The following is a 19,700-nucleotide window of genomic DNA, read 5'->3' as shown; positions in this document are numbered from 1 at the left end:
TGCGCACATGTGCGGCAGTCCCGCCGCCGGCTGCGGTCGGGCCGGATGACAGGACAGCGGGATTTCATAGTGAACACATACATTTCAATGTATGTGTTCACACAGTGTGGCTGTGCCGCACTGAAATCCTGTGTGTCACTGGCTGGATCTTCTGCGGGATCCCGCAGAACAGGATCCGTGTGCACACAACCCCTCCCGGGCCATATATATATATATATATATATATATATATATTAGTCCCAATAACGAACCCGCACTCGTGCTGACACAAATATTCGTTGGAGGGTGCCTTCATACATATATATATATATATATATATATATATATATATATGTGCAAAAAAGGTGTATAACGAGCGCTTAATACCTAAACGTTTACAATAAATAAATTAATCAAACAAAATTCGTGCATAACCATTCACGACAATTCCAAACAGCACTCCCAAGTGTAGGGGCTGCAGTATAGACTTTCTTATTGACTCATATTTCGCTGAGTCATAAATACAAATGTTCAATAGGGATAAAGTCTCTGCGCCTTCAGTGCTTTGGTGTGGAAACTTCCATCTGTGTATAACAAATAATATATGCGTACCAGAAATATGATCAAGTTGTGCCTGTGGTAGTGTCTTTAATTGGTCGTCTTCCCTTGTCCTCTTACTCCATGTATGAACACCCTCAGCGAGGTGTTAAAACACAATTTTCATAGGCAGAGAGGGAAGATTTGTGTCAGCAAAATGCTCTTAATATTATAAAGTGACTTGTGACTTATTTGTGCCAATATATAAAATATTTTTTATATAAAGTGCTCTGTGCCTATAGTGTTTCAATAAACCACTATATTATATGTGATTTCTAATATACTCAGAATCACACCCGAGTGGCTTAGAATAAATAAAAAAAGGAAGGTAATAACTCACTCCTTTTAAGAATGCTGCTCCTATGAGGTAATCCTTGACAAAGTACAGTACCTCTAAAAGGAAAGTTTTTTTTCTTTTGGTATTAACATTTATAAAAATGTGATCAGAGTGGACACTCAGGATTTTTCAAAGAATAACTTCAAAACATCAAAAAGGAGACTGCCGAAGCCTCAAGCCAGTCTCATATATTCGACTGATCAGAATTCAGCTATTTCCTATGTTTCTAACTTTCAAAAGGAAGGTGAAAACAGCAAGATCCTGCCAAAAATGGACTTTCCAAACAGACAGCCAGTGGTACTCTAGTGTCCTTGCAAGAAACATAGGAAATAGCTGAATTCTGATCAGTCGAATATATGAGACTGGCTTGAGGCTTCGGCAGTCTCCTTTTTGATGTTTTGAAGTTATTCTTTGAAAAATCCTGAGTGTCCACTCTGATCACATTTTTATAAATGTTAATACCAAAAGAAAAAAAACTTTCCTTTTAGAGGTACTGTACTTTGTCAAGGATTACCTCATAGGAGCAGCATTCTTAAAAGGAGTGAGTTATTACCTTCCTTTTTTTATTTATTCTAAGCCACTCGGGTGTGATTCTGAGTATATTAGAAATCACATATAATATAGTGGTTTATTGAAACACTATAGGCACAGAGCACTTTATATAAAAAATATTTTATATATTGGCACAAATAAGTCACAAGTCACTTTATAATATTAAGAGCATTTTGCTGACACAAATCTTCCCTCTCTGCCTATGAAAATTGTGTTTTAACACCTCGCTGAGGGTGTTCATACATGGAGTAAGAGGACAAGGGAAGACGACCAATTAAAGACACTACCACAGGCACAACTTGATCATATTTCTGGTACGCATATATTATTTGTTATACACAGATGGAAGTTTCCACACCAAAGCACTGAAGGCGCAGAGACTTTATCCCTATTGAACATATATATATATATATATATATATATAATATATATATATAATATAAATTTGTTTATTTTATTTATTTTCTCTGACGTCCTAGTGGATGCTGGGGACTCCGTAAGGACCATGGGGAATAGACGGGCTCCGCAGGGCACTCTATAAGAAAGATTTGGTACTATCTGGTGTGCACTGGCTCCTCCCTCTTTGCCCCTCCTCCAGACCTCAGTTAGATTTCTGTGCCCGGCCGAGCTGGATGCACACTAGGGGCTCTCCTGCTGGCAACAGGCTCACTGCAACGAGGGACTAAGGGGAGAAGAAGCGAACCTACCTGCTTGCAGCTAGCTTGGGCTTCTTAGGCTACTGGACACCATTAGCTCCAGAGGGATCGACCGCAGGACCCGTCCTTGGTGTTCGTTCCCGGAGCCGCGCCGCTGTCCCCCTTACAGAGCCAGAAGCAAGAAGATGGTCCGGAAAATCGGCGGCAGAAGACTTCAGTCTTCACCAAGGTAGCGCACAGCACTGCAGCTGTGCGCCATTGCTCCTCATACACACTTCACACTCCGGTCACTGAGGGTGCAGGGCGCTGGGGGGGGGGGCGCCCTGAGCAGCAATAAAATCACCTTGGCTGGCAAAATAACCACAATATATAGCCCCAGAGGCTATATATGTGGTAATTACCCCTGCCAGAATACAGAAAAAAGCGGGAGAAAAGTCAGCCGAAAAAGGGGCGGAGCCATCTCCCTCAGCACACTGGCGCCATTTCTCCCTCACAGTTCCGCTGGAAGGAAGCTCCCTGACTCTCCCCTGCAGTCTACACTACAGAAAAGGGTAAAAAAGAGAGGGGGGGGCACTAAATTTAGGCGCAGTAAATATTATAGCAGCTATAGGGGACATAATTCAGTTAGTCCCTGCATTATATAGCGCTCTGGTGTGTGCTGGCATACTCTCTCTCTGTCTCCCCAAAGGGCTTTTGTGGGGTCCTGTTTCCTTTAAGAGCATTCCCTGTGTGTGTGCGGTGTGTCGGTACGGCTGTGTCGACATGTTTGATGAGGAGGCTTATGTGGAGGCGGAGCAGATGCCTATAAATGTGATGTCACCCCCTGCGGGGCAGACACCTGAGTGGATGGACTTATGGAAGGAATTACATGCAAGTGTCGACTCCTCACATAAAAAATTTGACGACATGCCAAATGCGGGACAGCCGGCTTCTCAGCTCGTGCCTGCCCAGACAATTCAAAGGCCATCAGGGGCTCTGAAACGCCCACTACCTCAGATGGCAGACACAGATGTCGACACGGATACCAGTGTCGACGACGATGAGTCAAATTTAATGTCCACTAGGGCCATTCGTTGCATGATTGAGGCAATGAAAATAAGATTTTACTTACCGATAAATCTATTTCTCGGAGTCCGTAGTGGATGCTGGGGTTCCTGAAAGGACCATGGGGAATAGCGGCTCCGCAGGAGACGGCACAAAAAGTAAAGCTTTTTCCGATCAGGTGGTGTGCACTGGCTCCTCCCCCTATGACCCTCCTCCAGACTCCAGTTAGGTACTGTGCCCGGACGAGCGTACACAATAAGGGAGGATTTTGAATCCCGGGTAAGACTCATACCAGCCACACCAATCACACCGTACAACTTGTGATCTAAACCCAGTTAACAGTATGATAACAGCGGAGCCTCTGAAAGATGGCTTCCTTCAACAATAACCCGAATTAGTTAACAATAACTATGTACAATTTATGCAGATAATCCGCACTTGGGATGGGCGCCCAGCATCCACTACGGACTCCGAGAAATAGATTTATCGGTAAGTAAAATCTTATTTTCTCTATCGTCCTAGTGGATGCTGGGGTTCCTGAAAGGACCATGGGGATTATACCAAAGCTCCCAAACGGGCGGGAGAGTGCGGATGACTCTGCAGCACCGAATGAGAGAACTCCAGGTCCTCCTTAGCCAGAGTATCAAATTTGTAAAATTTTACAAACGTGTTCTCCCCTGACCACGTAGCTGCTCGGCAAAGTTGTAATGCCGAGACCCCTCGGGCAGCCGCCCAAGATGAGCCCACCTTCCTTGTGGAGTGGGCCTTTACAGATTTAGGCTGTGGCAGGCCTGCCACAGAATGTGCAAGTTGGATTGTGCTACAGATCCAACGAGCAATCGTCTGCTTAGACGCCGGAGCACCCATCTTGTTGGGTGCATACAATATAAACAACGAGTCAGATTTTCTGACTCCAGCTGTCCTTGCAATATATATTTTTAATGCTCTGACAACGTCCAGTAACTTGGAGTCCTCCAAGTCACTTGTAGCCGCAGGCACTACAATAGGCTGGTTCAGATGAAATGCTGACACCACCTTAGGGAGAAAATGCGGACGAGTCCGCAGTTCTGCCCTGTCCGAATGGAAAATCAGATATGGGCTTTTGTAAGATAAAGCTGCCAATTCTGACACTCTCCTGGCAGAAGCCAGGGCTAGAAGCATGGTCACTTTCCATGTGAGATATTTCAAATCCACCTTTTTTAGTGGTTCAAACCAATGAGATTTTAGGAAATCCAAAACCACATTGAGATCCCACGGTGCCACTGGAGGCACCACAGGAGGCTGTATATGCAGCACTCCCTTAACAAAGGTCTGGACTTCAGGGACTGAAGCCAATTCTTTTTGAAAGAAAATCGACAGGGCCGAAATTTGAACCTTAATAGATCCCAATTTGAGACCCATTGACAATCCTGATTGCAGGAAATGTAGGAATCGACCCAGTTGAAATTCCTCCGTCGGAGCACTCCGATCTTCGCACCACGCAACATATTTTCGCCAAATTCGGTGATAATGTTGCACGGTTACTTCCTTCCTTGCTTTAATCAAAGTAGGAATGACTTCTTCCGGCATGCCTTTTTCCTTTAGGATCCGGCGTTCAACCGCCATGCCGTCAAACGCAGCCGCGGTAAGTCTTGAAACAGACAGGGACCCTGCTGAAGCAAGTCCCTCCTTAGAGGTAGAGGCCACGGATCTTCCGTGATCATCTCTTGAAGTTCCGGGTACCAAGTCCTTCTTGGCCAATCCGGAACCACTAGTATCGTTCTTACGCCTCTTTGCCGTATAATTCTCAATACTTTTGGTATGAGAGGCAGAGGAGGAAACACATACACCGACTGGTACACCCAAGGCGTTACCAGCGCGTCCACAGCTATTGCCTGCGGATCTCTTGACCTGGCGCAATACCTGTCCAGTTTTTTGTTGAGGCGAGACGCCATCATGTCCACCATTGGTCTTTCCCAACGGGTTACCAGCATGTGGAAGACTTCTGGATGAAGTCCCCACTCTCCCGGGTGAAGATCGTGTCTGCTGAGGAAGTCTGCTTCCCAGTTGTCCACTCCCGGGATGAACACTGCTGACAGTGCTATCACATGATTCTCTGCCCAGCGAAGAATCCTTGCAGCTTCTGCCATTGCACTCCTGCTTCTTGTGCCGCCCTGTCTGTTCACATGGGCGACTGCCGTGATGTTGTCCGACTGGATCAACACCGGTTTTCCCTGAAGCAGAGGTTCTGGCTGGCTTAGAGCATTGTATATTGCTCTTAGTTCCAGAATGTTTATGTGAAGAGACGTTTCCAGGCTCGTCCATACTCCCTGGAAGTTTCTTCCTTGTGTGACTGCTCCCCAGCCTCTCAGGCTGGCGTCCGTGGTCACCAGGATCCAATCCTGTATGCCGAATCTGCGGCCCTCCAATAGATGAGCACTCTGCAACCACCACAGAAGAGACACCTTTGTCCTTGGAGACAGGGTTATCCGCAGGTGCATCTGAAGATGCGACCCTGACCATTTGTTCAACAGATCCCTTTGGAAAATTCTTGCGTGGAATCTGCCGAATGGAATTGCTTCGTAAGAAGCCACCATTTTTCCCAGGACTCTTGTGCATTGATGTACAGACACCTTTCCTGGTTTTAGGAGGTTCCTGACAAGCTCGGATAACTCCTTGGCTTTTTCCTCCGGGAGAAAAACCTTTTTCTGAACCGTGTCCAGAATCATCCCTAGGAACAGCAGACGAGTTGTCGGCATTAACTGGGATTTTGGAATATTCAGAATCCACCCGTGCTGTTTTAGCACTTCTTGAGACAGTGCTAATCCCATCTCTAGCTGTTCTCTGGACCTCGCCCTTATTAGGAGATCGTCCAAGTATGGGATAATTAATACGCCTTTTCTTCGAAGAAGAATCATCATCTCGGCCATTACCTTTGTAAAGATCCGAGGTGCCGTGGACAATCCGAACGGCAGCGTCTGAAACTGATAGTGACAGTTTTGTACAACGAACCTGAGGTACCCCAAGTGTGAGGGGTAAATTGGAACGTGGAGATACGCATCCTTGATGTCCAAGGATACCATAAAGTCCCCCTCTTCCAGGTTCGCTATCACTGCTCTGAGTGACTCCATTTTGAACTTGAACTTCTTTATGTACAGGTTCAAGGACTTCAGATTTAGAATAGGCCTTACCGAGCCATCCGGCTTCGGTACCACAAAAAGAGTGGAATAATACCCCTTCCCTTGTTGCAGAAGAGGTACCTTGACTATCACCTGCTGAGAGTACAGCTTGTGAATGGCTTCCAAAACCGTCTCCCTTTCGGAGGGGGACGTTGGTAAAGCAGACTTCAGGAAACGGCAAGGTGGATCTGTCTCTAATTCCAACCTGTATCCCTGAGATATTATCTGCAGGATCCAGGGATCTACTTGCGAGTGAGCCCACTGCGCGCTGTAATTTTTGAGACGACCCCCCACCGTCCCCGAGTCCGCTTGAGAAGCCCCAGCGTCATGCTGAGGCTTTTGTAGAAGCCGGGGAGGGCTTCTGATCCTGGGAAGGAGCTGCGTGTTGCTGTCTCTTCCCTCGACCTTTGCCTCGTGGCAGATATGAATAGCCCTTTGCTCTCTTATTTTTAAAGGAACGAAAGGGCTGCGGTTGAAAAGTCGGTGCCTTTTTCTGTTGGGGAGTGACTTGAGGTAGAAAGGTGGATTTCCCGGCTGTAGCCGTGGCCACCAAATCTGATAGACCGACTCCAAATAACTCCTCCCCTTTATACGGCAAAACTTCCATATGCCGTTTTGAATCCGCATCGCCTGTCCACTGTCGCGTCCATAAAGCTCTTCTGGCCGAAATGGACATAGCACTTACCCGTGATGCCAATGTGCATATATCCCTCTGTGCATCACGCATATAAAGAAATGCATCCTTTATTTGTTCTAACGACAGTAAAATATTGTCCCTGTCCAGGGTATCAATATTTTCAATCAGGGATTCTGACCAAACTACCCCCGCACTGCCCATCCAGGCAGTCGCTACAGCTGGTCGTAGTATAACACCTGCATGTGTGTATATACTTTTTTGGATATTTTCCATCCTCCTATCTGATGGATCTTTAAGTGCGGCCGTCTCAGGAGAGGGTAACGCCACTTGTTTAGATAAGCGTGTTAGCGCCTTGTCCACCCTAGGAGGTGTTTCCCAGCGCTCCCTAACCTCTGGCGGGAAAGGGTATAATGCCAATAATTTCTTTGAAATTATCAGCTTTTTATCAGGGGCAACCCACGCTTCATTACACACGTCATTTAGTTCTTCTGATTCAGGAAAAACTATAGGTAGTTTTTTCATACCCCACATAATACCCTGTTTAGTGGTACCTGTAGTATCAGCTAAATGTAACGCCTCCTTCATTGCCAAAATCATATAACGTGTGGCCCTACTGGAAAATACGGTTGATTCGTCACCGTCACCACTGGAGTCATCGCCTGTGTCTGGGTCTGTGTCGACCGACTGAGGCAAAGGGCGTTTCACAGCCCCTGACGGTGTTTGAGTCGCCTGGACAGGCACTAATTGATTGTCCGGCCGTCTCATGTCGTCAAACGACTGCTTTAGCGTGTTGACACTATCCCGTAGTTCCATAAATAAAGGCATCCATTCTGGTGTCGACTCCCTAGGGGGTGACATCCTCATATTTGGCAATTGCTCCGCCTCCACACCAATATCGTCCTCATACATGTCGACACACACGTACCGACACACAGCAGACACACAGGGAATGCTCCTAACGAAGACAGGACCCACTAGCCCTTTGGGGAGACAGAGGGAGAGTTTGCCAGCACACACCAAAAGCGCTATATATATATCAGGGATAGCCTTATAATAAGTGCTCCCTTATAGCTGCTTTGTTATATCAAAATATCGCCATAAATGTGCCCCCCCCTCTCTGTTTTACCCTGTTTCTGTAGTGCAGTGCAGGGGAGAGACTTGGGAGCCGTCCTGACCAGCGGAGCTGTGAGAGGAAATGGCGCCGTGTGCTGAGGAGATAGGCCCCGCCCCTTTTCCGGCGGGCTCGTCTCCCGCTATTTAGAAAAATTAGGCAGGGGTTAAATATCTCCATATAGCCTCTAGGGCTATATGTGAGGTATTTTTAGCCTTTATAGGTACTCATTTGCCTCCCAGGGCGCCCCCCTCCCAGCGCCCTGCACCCTCAGTGACTGCCGTGTGAAGTGTGCTGAGAGGAAAATGGCGCACAGCTGCAGTGCTGTGCGCTACCTTTAGAAGACTGCAGGAGTCTTCAGCCGCCGATTCTGGACCTCTTCTGATTTCAGCATCTGCAAGGGGGCCGGCGGCGTGGCTCCGGTGACCATCCAGGCTGTACCTGTGATCGTCCCTCTGGAGCTTGATGTCCAGTAGCCAAGAAACCAATCCATCCTGCACGCAGGTGAGTTGACTCCTTCTCCCCTCAGTCCCTCGCTGCAGTGATCCTGTTGCCAGCAGGAATCACTGTAAAATAAAAAACCTAGCTAAACTTTCTCTAAGCAGCTCTTTAGGAGAGCCACCTAGATTGCACCCTTCTCGGCCGGGCACAAAAATCTAACTGGAGTCTGGAGGAGGGTCATAGGGGGAGGAGCCAGTGCACACCACCTGATCGGAAAAAGCTTTACTTTTTGTGCCCTGTCTCCTGCGGAGCCGCTATTCCCCATGGTCCTTTCAGGAACCCCAGCATCCACTAGGACGATAGAGAAAGAGGTATTACACATTTCTGATATAAACCCAGGTACCTCAAAAAAGGGTATTCTGTTTGGGGAGAAAAAACTACCAATAGTTTTTCCCCCATCTGAAGAATTAAATGAAGTGTGTGAAGAAGCGTGGGCTTTCCCCGATAAAAAATTGGTGATTTCAAAAAAATTACTAATGGCGTTCCCTTTCTCGCCAGAGGATAGGTCACGTTGGGAAACTCCCCCTAGGGTGGATAAAGCGCTCACACGTTTGTCTAAAAAGGTGGCACTACCGTCTCCGGATACGGCCGCCCTAAAGGAACCTGCTGATAGAAAGCAGGAGGCTATCCTAAAGTCTATATATACACACACTGGTGTTATACTGAGACCAGCTATTGCTTCAGCGTGGATGTGCAGTGCTGCTGCTGCTTGGTCAGATTCCCTGTCGGAAAATATTGACACCCTAGACAGGGACACTATATTGCTAACCGTAGAGCATATAAAAGACTCAGTCTTGTACATGAGAGATGCACAGAGGGAGATCTGCCGGCTGGCATCTAGAATAAGTGCATTGTCCATTTCTGCTAGGAGAGGCTTATGGACTCGGCAGTGGACAGGGGATGCAGATTCTAAAAGGCACATGGAAGTTTTGCCTTATAAGGGTGAGGAGTTATTCGGGGATGGTCTCTCTGACCTTGTTTCCACAGCAACAGCTGGGAAGTTAGCATTTTTGCCCCATGTCCCCTCACAGCCTAAGAAAGCGCCGTATTATCAGGTACAGTCCTTTCGACCCCAGAAAAACAGGCGGGGAAAAGGCGGGTCCTTTCTGTCCAGAGGAAGGGGGAAAAAAGCTGCAACACGCAGCAGGTTCCCAGGAACAAAAGTCCTCCCCCGCTTCTTCCAAATCCGCCGCATGACGGTGGGGCTCCACAGGCGGAGCCAGGTACGGTGGGGGGCCGCCTCAAAAATTTCAGCGATCAGTGGCTTCGCTCACGGGTGGATCCCTGGATCCTTCAAGTAGTATCTCAGGGGTACAAGCTGGAATTCGAGGCGCCTCCCCCCCGCCGTTTCCTCAAATCGGCCTTACCGACAACTCCCTCGGGCAGGGAGGCTGTACTAGAGGCAATTCACAAGCTGTATTCCCAGCAGGTGATAGTCAAGGTACCCCTACTTCAACAAGGACGGGGTTACTATTCCACAGTTTGTGGTACCGAAACCGGACGGTTCGGTGAGACCCATTTTAAATTTGAAATCCTTGAACACATACATAAAAAGATTCAAGTTCAAGATGGAATCGCTCAGGGCGGTTATTGCAAGCCTGGACGAGGGGGATTACATGGTATCCCTGGACATCAAGGATGCTTACCTGCATGTCCCCATTTACCTTCCTCACCAGGAGTACCTCAGAATTGTGGTACAGGATTGCCATTACCAATTCCAGACACTACCGTTTGGACTGTCCACGGCACCGAGGGTGTTTACCAAGGTAATGGCAGAAATGATGATACTCCTTCGAAAAAAGGGAGTTTTAATTATCCCGTACTTGGACGATCTCCTAATAAAGGCGAGGTCCAGGGAGCAGTTACTGGTCGGAGTAGCACTATCTCGGGAAGTGCTACAACAGCATGGCTGGATTCTAAACATTCCAAAGTCACAACTGGTTCCTTCCACACGCTTACTGTTCCTGGGGATGATTCTGGACACAGAACAGAAAAAAGTGTTTCTCCCGCAGGAGAAAGCCATGGAGCTGTCATCTCTAGTCAGAGACCTCGTAAACCAAAACGGGTATCGGTGCATCACTGCACACGAGTCCTGGGAAAAATGGTGGCTTCATACGAAGCAATTCCATTCGGCAGGTTCCATGCAAGGACCTTCCAGTGGGACCTCTTGGACAAGTGGTCAGGATCGCATCTTCAGATGCATCAACTGATAACCCTGTCTCCAAGGACCAGGGTGTCTCTACTGTGGTGGCTGCAGAGTGCTCATCTTCTAGAGGGCCGCAGATTCGGCATACAGGACTGGGTCCTGGTGACCACGGATGCCAGCCTTCGAGGCTGGGGCGCAGTCACACAGGGAAGAAATTTCCAGGGACTTTGGTCAAGTCAGGAGTCGTCCCTACACATAAATATTCTGGAACTGAGGGCCATTTACAATGCCCTAAGTCAGGCAAGGCCCCTGCTTCAAAACCAGCCGGTTCTGATCCAATCAGACAACATCACGGCAGTCGCCCATGTAAACCGACAGGGCGGCACAAGAAGCAGGATGGCGATGGCAGAAGCCACAAGGATTCTCCGATGGGCGGAAAATCACGTACTAGCACTGTCAGCAGTGTTCATTCCGGGAGTGGACAACTGGGAAGCAGACTTCCTCAGCAGACACGACCTACACCCGGGAGAGTGGGGACTTCATCCAGAAGTCTTCCTACTGTTGGTAAACCGTTGGGAAAGGCCACAGGTGGACATGATGGCGTCCCGCCTCAACAAAAAGCTAAAGAGATATTGCGCCAGGTCAAGGGACCCTCAGGCGATAGCTGTGGACGCTCTAGTGACACCGTGGGTGTACCAGTCGGTTTATGTGTTCCCTCCTCTGCCTCTCATACCAAAGGTACTGAGAATAATAAGAAGGCGAGGAGTAAGAACGATACTCGTGGTTCCGGATTGGCCAAGAAGAGCTTGGTACCCAGAACTTCAAGAAATGTTATCAGAGGACCCATGGCCTCTACCGCTCAGACAGGATCTGCTACAGCAGGGGCCCTGTCTGTTCCAAGACTTAACGCGGCTGCGTTTTTGACGGCATGGCGGTTGAATTCCGGATCCTAAAGGAAAAGGGCATTCCGGAGGAAGTCATTCCTACGCTGATAAAAGCCAGGAAAGAAGTAACCGCAAACCATTATCACCGCATTTGGCGAAAATATGTTGCGTGGTGTGAGGCCAGGAAGGCCCCTACAGAGGAATTTCAGCTGGGTCGTTTTCTGCACTTCCTACAGTCGGGAGTGACTATGGGCCTAAAATTGGGTTCCATTAAGGTCCAGATTTCGGCTCTGTCGATTTTCTTCCAGAAAGAACTGGCTTCACTGCCTGAAGTTCAGACTTTTGTAAAGGGAGTGCTTCATATTCAGCCCCCTTTTGTGCCTCCTGTGGCACCTTGGGATCTCAATGTGGTGTTGAGTTTCCTAAAATCACATTGGTTTGAACCACTTAAAACTGTGGATCTGAAATATCTCACGTGGAAAGTGGTCATGTTATTGGCCTTGGCTTCGGCCAGGCGTGTGTCAGAATTGGCGGCTTTGTCATGTAAAAGCCCTTATCTGATTTTCCATATGGATAGGGCAGAATTGAGGACTCGTCCCCAGTTTCTCCCTAAGGTGGTATCAGCTTTTCACTTGAACCAACCTATTGTGGTGCCTGCGGCTACTAGGGACTTGGAGGATTCCAAGTTACTGGACGTAGTCAGGGCCTTGAAAATTTATGTTTCCAGGACGGCTGGAGTCAGGAAAACTGACTCGCTTTTTATCCTGTATGCACCCAACAAAATAGGTGCTCCTGCTTCTAAGCAGACTATTGCTCGCTGGATTTGTAGCACAATTCAGCTGGCGCATTCTGCGGCTGGATTGCTGCATCCTAAATCAGTGAAAGCCCATTCTACGAGGAAGGTGGGCTCATCTTGGGCGGCTGCCCGAGGGGTCTCGGCTTTACAACTTTGCAGAGCTGCAACTTGGTCAGGGGCAAATACGTTTGCTAAATTCTACAAATTTGATACCCTGGCTGAGGAGGACCTTGAGTTCTCTCATTCGGTGCTGCAGAGTCATCTGCACTCTCCCGCCCGTTTGGGAGCTTTGGTATAATCCCCATGGTCCTTACGGAGTCCCCAGCATCCACTAGGACGTCAGAGAAAATAAGAATTTACTCACCGGTAATTCTATTTCTCGTAGTCCGTAGTGGATGCTGGGCGCCCATCCCAAGTGCGGATTGTCTGCAATACTTGTATATAGTTATTGCCTAACTAAAGGGTTATTGTTGAGCCATCTGTTGAGAGGCTCAGTTATATTTCATACTGTTAACTGGGTATAATATCACGAGTTATACGGTGTGATTGGTGTGGCTGGTATGAGTCTTACCCGGGATTCAAAATCCTTCCTTATTGTGTCAGCTCTTCCGGGCACAGTATCCTAACTGAGGTCTGGAGGAGGGGCATAGAGGGAGGAGCCAGTGCACACCAGATAGTACCAAATCTTTCTTATAGAGTGCCCAGTCTCCTGCGGAGCCCGCTATTCCCCATGGTCCTTACGGAGTCCCCAGCATCCACTACGGACTACGAGAAATAGAATTACCGGTGAGTAAATTCTTATTTTTTTTGAGAGGGCGGAGGTGTGAAGCGGCACTCAAAAGAAAGTACAGTATCAGTCTCTCAGCAGGGTTCTCAATCAGGTCCCGCTAAGCTGATTGAAGACCTTGCTGAGATACTGATACTGTAGTAGACCTGTGAGTGCTGCTTTACCACTTTTCTGCATAAGCTGTTGCTGAGGGCACCAAGGCATATACTGGGTGTACCGGTCATCTACGAACACACACACACATACATATATATCTATCTATATATATCTATCTATGTCAGAAAGATCCCTGGCACTCCGGACTTATATACACCTTGCTCCGGTGCCCTCCCTGCAGCACGATGTCTGTCTATATTTCCTTTTAACGGGCGGCACTCAGAGACTTGCAACCAATTTGTAAAGTGCAAAAAAAGCCCCACCGGGCTGATTTAATGGTGACGTTTCTGAGGAAGGGGATTAATACCCCGAAACCTCACCATTAAATCAGGCCGGTGGGGCTTTTTTTACACTTTACAAATTGGTTGCAAGTCTCTGAGTGCCGCCCGTTAAAAGGAAATATATATATATATATATATATATATATATATATATATATATATATATATATATATATATATATATTAATGTGTGTGTGTGTATATATATATATATAGAGATATAGATATATCAGGATTTTGGTACTTACCGATAAATCCCTTTCTCCGATTCCACAGGGGCCACTGGAGCGTAGTTACAATGGGGAAATAGTAGGCAGTAATTGGGAGCTGGCACTTTAAAATTCTCACACTGTGGCTAGCTCCTCCCCTACTATCTCCCCTCCAAGCCAGTCTACGTAAAACTGTGCCCGAGGAGAGCTGGAATAAACAAACCGTAAGGTAGAGGAGGTTAATGAAGCCCTGTAAACCAGGATAACACAAACCAAACCTGGAACAGAACCTAACAAACAACCGGCTAGCCCAAACTCAACAAGCAGTCATATGGTGATCTGCAAACCGTTAAGCAAAATACAAGGAGGAACAGCGCTGGGCAGGCGTCCAGTGGCCCCTGTGGAATCGGAGAAAGGGATTTATCTGTAAGTACCAAAATCCTGATTTCTCCTTCATCCACTAGGGGCCACTGGAGCGTAGTTACAATGGGGACGTCCCAGAGCTCCCAAAACGGGTGGGAGAGTGCTGAGAGTCCTGTAAAATAACTCTGCCAAACTGTGATGCAGAGGCCGCAAAAGTGTCAAACTTGTAGAATTTGACAAAACGAATGTCGGTCCGACCAAGTAGCCGCACTACATATAGTCGCCGCCCGACATAAGACATGGAGACCCTACGGGCAGCTGCCCACGAAGGTCCCACAACGCGCGTAAAGTGCGCTGAAATGGAAAACGGAGGCTCCTGAGCAACCGCTAAGAAGACTGTCTGATGGTCAGATGTATCCAACAGCCCAGCATATGCTGGGACCCCGGCTATTTAGTACGGGAGCATCGTACAGAACAAAGAAGAAAAACACTTCGTCGAATAGCCTAAGACCTCTGTAGAGAGAGTCGGCGAGCCCTGACAACAGTCAAAGAGGATTGAAAAACAGTAGTGTCAGATTTATATGAAAAACGGACATCCCCTTTGGAAAAAACGACCGCTGAGGCCGAAGCTCAGCCTGGGGAGTTGCCAATAGAGTACTCCCTGAAAGAGCCCGAACTTACGGCCGCCAGGCAAATCTCTTTTGGAAGAAAACCGAAAAAGGCAGAGACCTAAAATTCAGGTCAATGTGGTTTGAAGCGCATCGGAGCAAAACCTCCCAGAGAAACCCAAGATGACGGCTGAATGGTAATTGAAGGAAGGGAAAAACTCTTTTATCCTTATTATGTCCGATAAAGTTTTCCAAAAGGGGCAGAAGCGAAAAGAGGTAACAGACTTCTGAAATCGGGGCCCAGTAGGCCTAACCGAACTAGGGAACTCCTCCCTTCTGAGGTCTCGAGAACAGTCACACGGTTAAACAAGACCAGTGTAAGATTGAACAAAGAAAAAGGACCCTGTTGAAGTAGACAGTTCAGTCGAGGTAGGAGCCAAGGCTCCTCTACTGACAACAGGTGTAGCTGTATCTTCAAGTCCTGCGTGGCCCAACCGGAGCCACCGAGAGGACTAGCACGCATATTCCCCTCCTGTGTTACCGAAAGTGAGGTAGAAATAGAAAAGGAGGCAGGATAGAATAACCAGAAAACTCCCAGTAGCCCTGAGGGCATCCTCGGCTACTGCCACCAGAGCTCACGTCCGAGAGTAGGAAAGGGTTAAAGAGTCAGTCAGAACGCCCTGAGGTCGATCTGAAATCTCCGCCAACAGCGGACCAGCTGACAAAACTCCGGGAAATGTCCCCTCACCCGGGAGTCTGACCTGGCGGCTTGACCTGGAAAGAAGATTGTTGTCCTCCGCTCAGAGGGGAGTGTAGGCAGAGGGGAGTGTAGGCGAGGAAACAAAAATCCTCTGACAGACCGTGTTGAGAAAAGCCTACGAGGAGCATAAATTGGATCCGTGTCGAACCAGAAGCTCCTGGATCTTCTGGAAATTCAGAAGCCACCTAATGTACAGAGTGGGATTGTAGCAGTAGATTGTCCCATTAGGGAACCAACGTCACTTCCTGCCCTTGAAAAAGAGTTATTCTGTGATCTTCCTGAACCCTGTGGGAGCGGAAGAGAGACTGAATGGAAATGACTGACAGTGAAAATGAGTATCCTGCAATGGGAATCTGAGAAAAGCCCGATGCGGAAAACCCCAACGGAAATGAGTAAACAGGTATCCCTGAAGACGAGGGACGCTTAAAACCACTTTTTTTTTTTTTTTTTTTTAACTAGCAGTCACAGACTGAAAGGATTCTAAAGGACAAAATAGGCCTGGCCGAGCCAACTGGCTTTGGAACGAAAAGAAAACAAAGGCCTGAGAACTGTCCCGATTCAAATGATATGTGAAAAACAGGGATCAACACCCTTTGCGGTTAGAAGCATATGGAGCACCGCCTGCATTATGACTCTCTTATCCTTGTAAATCGGCCGACCCATGCCGAAGGACTCCTGAGACGGCTGTACTCCAAAATCTAGTCTGTAACCGCCTAAGCCTTCTCAGATCTCCCCGTAGGACCACCGACCTGCGCCTACCCTGGGCCCCTCCAGGTGGTAGGAAGGTCTAACCTGTAGTGGGTGTATAGGATGACCTAAAATCAGAATGGACCGAGGATCCTGAGCCTCTGCTTCAGCCTGTTACCCTGAGATTCCCTGGCGACGGAGATATCGCCCGTGTGGAATCGGAAGCCTGAAAGGGCACGGAAAGATCTAAAGGAAAGACCGGTGAAGGTCCGTCTTGGAGCTGAGGCAGTAGTAGGAGAAAGAAAAGTGGACTTACCTCCAATGGTTCAAGAAATCCTGCAGAAAGTTCCTTCCCCTGAACCATCTGCCCCGTAGGATTTCATGTTCACCTGTCACTGTCGCAGCCCCAGAGGTCGTCGGGTTAAGACAGCCCAAGCGAGAATGCAGGTTCCGAGTCTGCAGACGTGGAGACCTCAAAAGAATATAAAAGCAGAACCCTGATTCTGATCTGTCCCAAAGTATCAATTGATCCTGATGCGAAATATCCTGTAACCTAGAGGACAATTGTTCCACAACCTACCTGCTCCGGACAAGGTAGAACCCCGCTGCCGTATATGTGTCTTCGATAGATACCTGAGCAATGTTGCCTCAGGAAAATGGCAGCTTGTTGGACCGGTGATACATTGAGGGGTATACCTGGAGAGGTTCTGATGCCATTTCCTTCCGTCTGCGGGGAAAGGATAGGAAAACCAACATAGTTTGATACCTGAAATTTTGCATTCGGGTGTCTGTAAGCCTCCTACCGGAGCCTACGCAGCCCATCCGAAACTGGACCATTTCGTCATCGGCGTCGTGATGGACCTGACGTGTCCGCCTCCCTTACCTGCAGTATTAGACGAACTGCTGTATAATGCACCTGGATATTCTGAGACACAGGTTCAGACTGCACCGAAACCAGACATCCTCCGTATCCTGGACATCTCTCTCCTTCTCCAAGAGAGGCCTTTCCACCGCTGAGTCGTGTAACATGGAAGGCTATCAAGGTTCATCTAGAAACCTGGAGAGGGGAAATGACGTACAAGGTCTCTGGTTAACAGTGACATTACCTGTATAATCTGAGCTGTTCAAACAGGAGTGTCCTGCAGGTGCGTGGAGGGCTAAGCAGATGGCTTCACCACATACTTTCTTTGACTGTCCCCGGTGAGACAAACGAAAGGAGAAAAGGTGGGTTAAATAAACAGAGCCCTATGTAAGGTCTGCACTATAACGTGTAGTGACCGACACGATGCAAATAAACTGTCTGGAGCAGCGGAGACCTGAACCAGTAGCGCTGCGCTGTGGGACAGGAGTCTTAGCCACTAGGCTATAGGAGCTCTTTTTGTTGGGATTCAAACCCTGGTCCTCCTGTTCATATACCCGCTACTAGCGTACCGAGTCGCAGCGCTATTTGTCTGATGCCTTAAAGTGTCTGTGGAGATACTTGGACCCAGGCCTCTGTGGTTGGGTGTTTAGGGGATTAGTGTGCTGAGCCACACTGTCTGATATATACACATTCCCCAAATTACCAATATCATTTGTACCCAGTGACACCCAGGAATAATAAAGGGAAGGCTGTAGTGTACCGCTAATTAAGGTGCACCAGATGTTTTCGGTATTTTGTTATTATAAAACATTGCGGAAGTGTTCTACCCTATATATGGTATTGCCTGCATATATATACACATATATATATATATATATATATGTATATATATCTATATACACACACACACACACACACACACTCACACAGTGAATATGAAATACTGTAAATAAATATTGCATACTAGATTTCAATCATTAATGAACTGAGCCCCAGTTCCTGTAATAGAGCAGGCTCCCTGATCTACAGCCTTTATAATATGCCTGGCAAAGGACTCCTCTGCAGGGAGGAATGTCGCCCACAGAGAAAACTAAAATCCCCCTAAGACAGGTTATGTTGCCTGACCCTGAGCGCTGGGAACCGCCGCCGGGAGCCCGCTGAGCAAAGCGGGAATGAGCTTCACCCCCACCGTTACCTGTAAAATAACTGCCTTGCAGCGGCCCGGGGGACCTGTAAGCGCTGTTGTAACAGCCTGGAGATGCGGCGGTGTTGAAGCGCCCGGGGATCGACCTGTATGCGCTGCTGCAGCGGCCGGGGAGCGGAGGTGCTGTAGCGGCCGGGGAAGGACCTGTACGCGCTGCTGCAGCGGCCGGGGAGCTGTAGCGGCCGGGGGGCGGAGAGCGCTGAGCCCGCCGTACAGAGCGGGAGTTAACTCCGCCCCTCCGCTTCGGCGCCCAATTTGAAAATGAAACCTGCTGCAGTGTAAGTAAGCGGGAAGCGCCCTGTATCTCCCCGGCCGCCTGTATGCTGCGGCCGGGGAGCGCCTAGCCCGCTGCACGGAGCGGGAGTTAGCTCCGCCCCCTCCTGTAAAAAAAATAAGCGGGGAAAAAAAATATATATATTTTGATCTTGTAGATACCAGTTACTGTGGAACTACAAGTCTCACAATAACTCGCCAGTCATAAGTTCTCTATCAGCTGTGAAGACACTTGTTAAATCTGTGACAGGACTGTATCACCCGGCTGCCTGTATGCTGCAGCCGGGGAGTGGAGAGCGCTGAGCCCGCTTACAGAGCGGGCTGAAGCCTCCCTAATGTGTAAAACATACAAAATGCGCCTTTGATACCCTCCAGCCTGTCTGACTGGGGAGTATAGGGGTCACTAAAACTGACAGTATAATATAAATCAGTCTGGAGGAGGGGGGAGATTGTACTCACCGCTTTCCCGTAGTTCCGTCAGGCGTTGTACACTGCTCGACAGAACGGCCCCGACACGCGCCGCACGCAGCGGTGTCCGGCCCCTTTTTAGACTTACCGCTGCCATGCTGCCGGAATCTTCTGCTGGATGGAGTGGTCCCGACACGCGCCGCACGCAGCGGTGTCCGCCAACTCAGGAGAGCTCAGTGTCTCCCTCAGCCGGGGCCCATCCCGAGCCGCACGCAGCTGCGATGGGACCCCGCCGGCAGCTCCCACGGTGCAGACTGGCAGTGGCAGAGCTGCCAGTCTGTGTGTGAAAGAAAAAATAAGATTTTACTTACCGATAAATCTATTTCTCGGAGTCCGTAGTGGATGCTGGGGTTCCTGAAAGGACCATGGGGAATAGCGGCTCCGCAGGAGACAGGGCACAAAAAGTAAAGCTTTTCCAGATCAGGTGGTGTGCACTGGCTCCTCCCCCTATGACCCTCCTCCAGACTCCAGTTAGGTACTGTGCCCGGACGAGCGTACACAATAAGGGAGGATTTTGAATCCCGGGTAAGACTCATACCAGCCACACCAATCACACCGTACAACTTGTGATCTAAACCCAGTTAACAGTATGATAACAGCGGAGCCTCTGAAAGATGGCTTCCTTCAACAATAACCCGAATTAG

General features: G+C 48.4%; 1 protein-coding gene across 1 annotated transcript in view; it reads left to right on the top strand.

The window, feature by feature from the left end:
- The window catches only part of PXMP4 (peroxisomal membrane protein 4), a 45,466-nt gene that overhangs the window by 4,731 nt on the left and 21,035 nt on the right, over positions 1 to 19,700 (top strand). The window lies entirely within an intron of this gene.

Source organism: Pseudophryne corroboree, chromosome 3, assembly GCF_028390025.1.
Source record: "Pseudophryne corroboree isolate aPseCor3 chromosome 3, aPseCor3.hap2, whole genome shotgun sequence".
Lineage (NCBI taxonomy): Eukaryota > Metazoa > Chordata > Amphibia > Anura > Myobatrachidae > Pseudophryne > Pseudophryne corroboree.
This window is presented reverse-complemented; position numbering and strand designations above follow the sequence as displayed.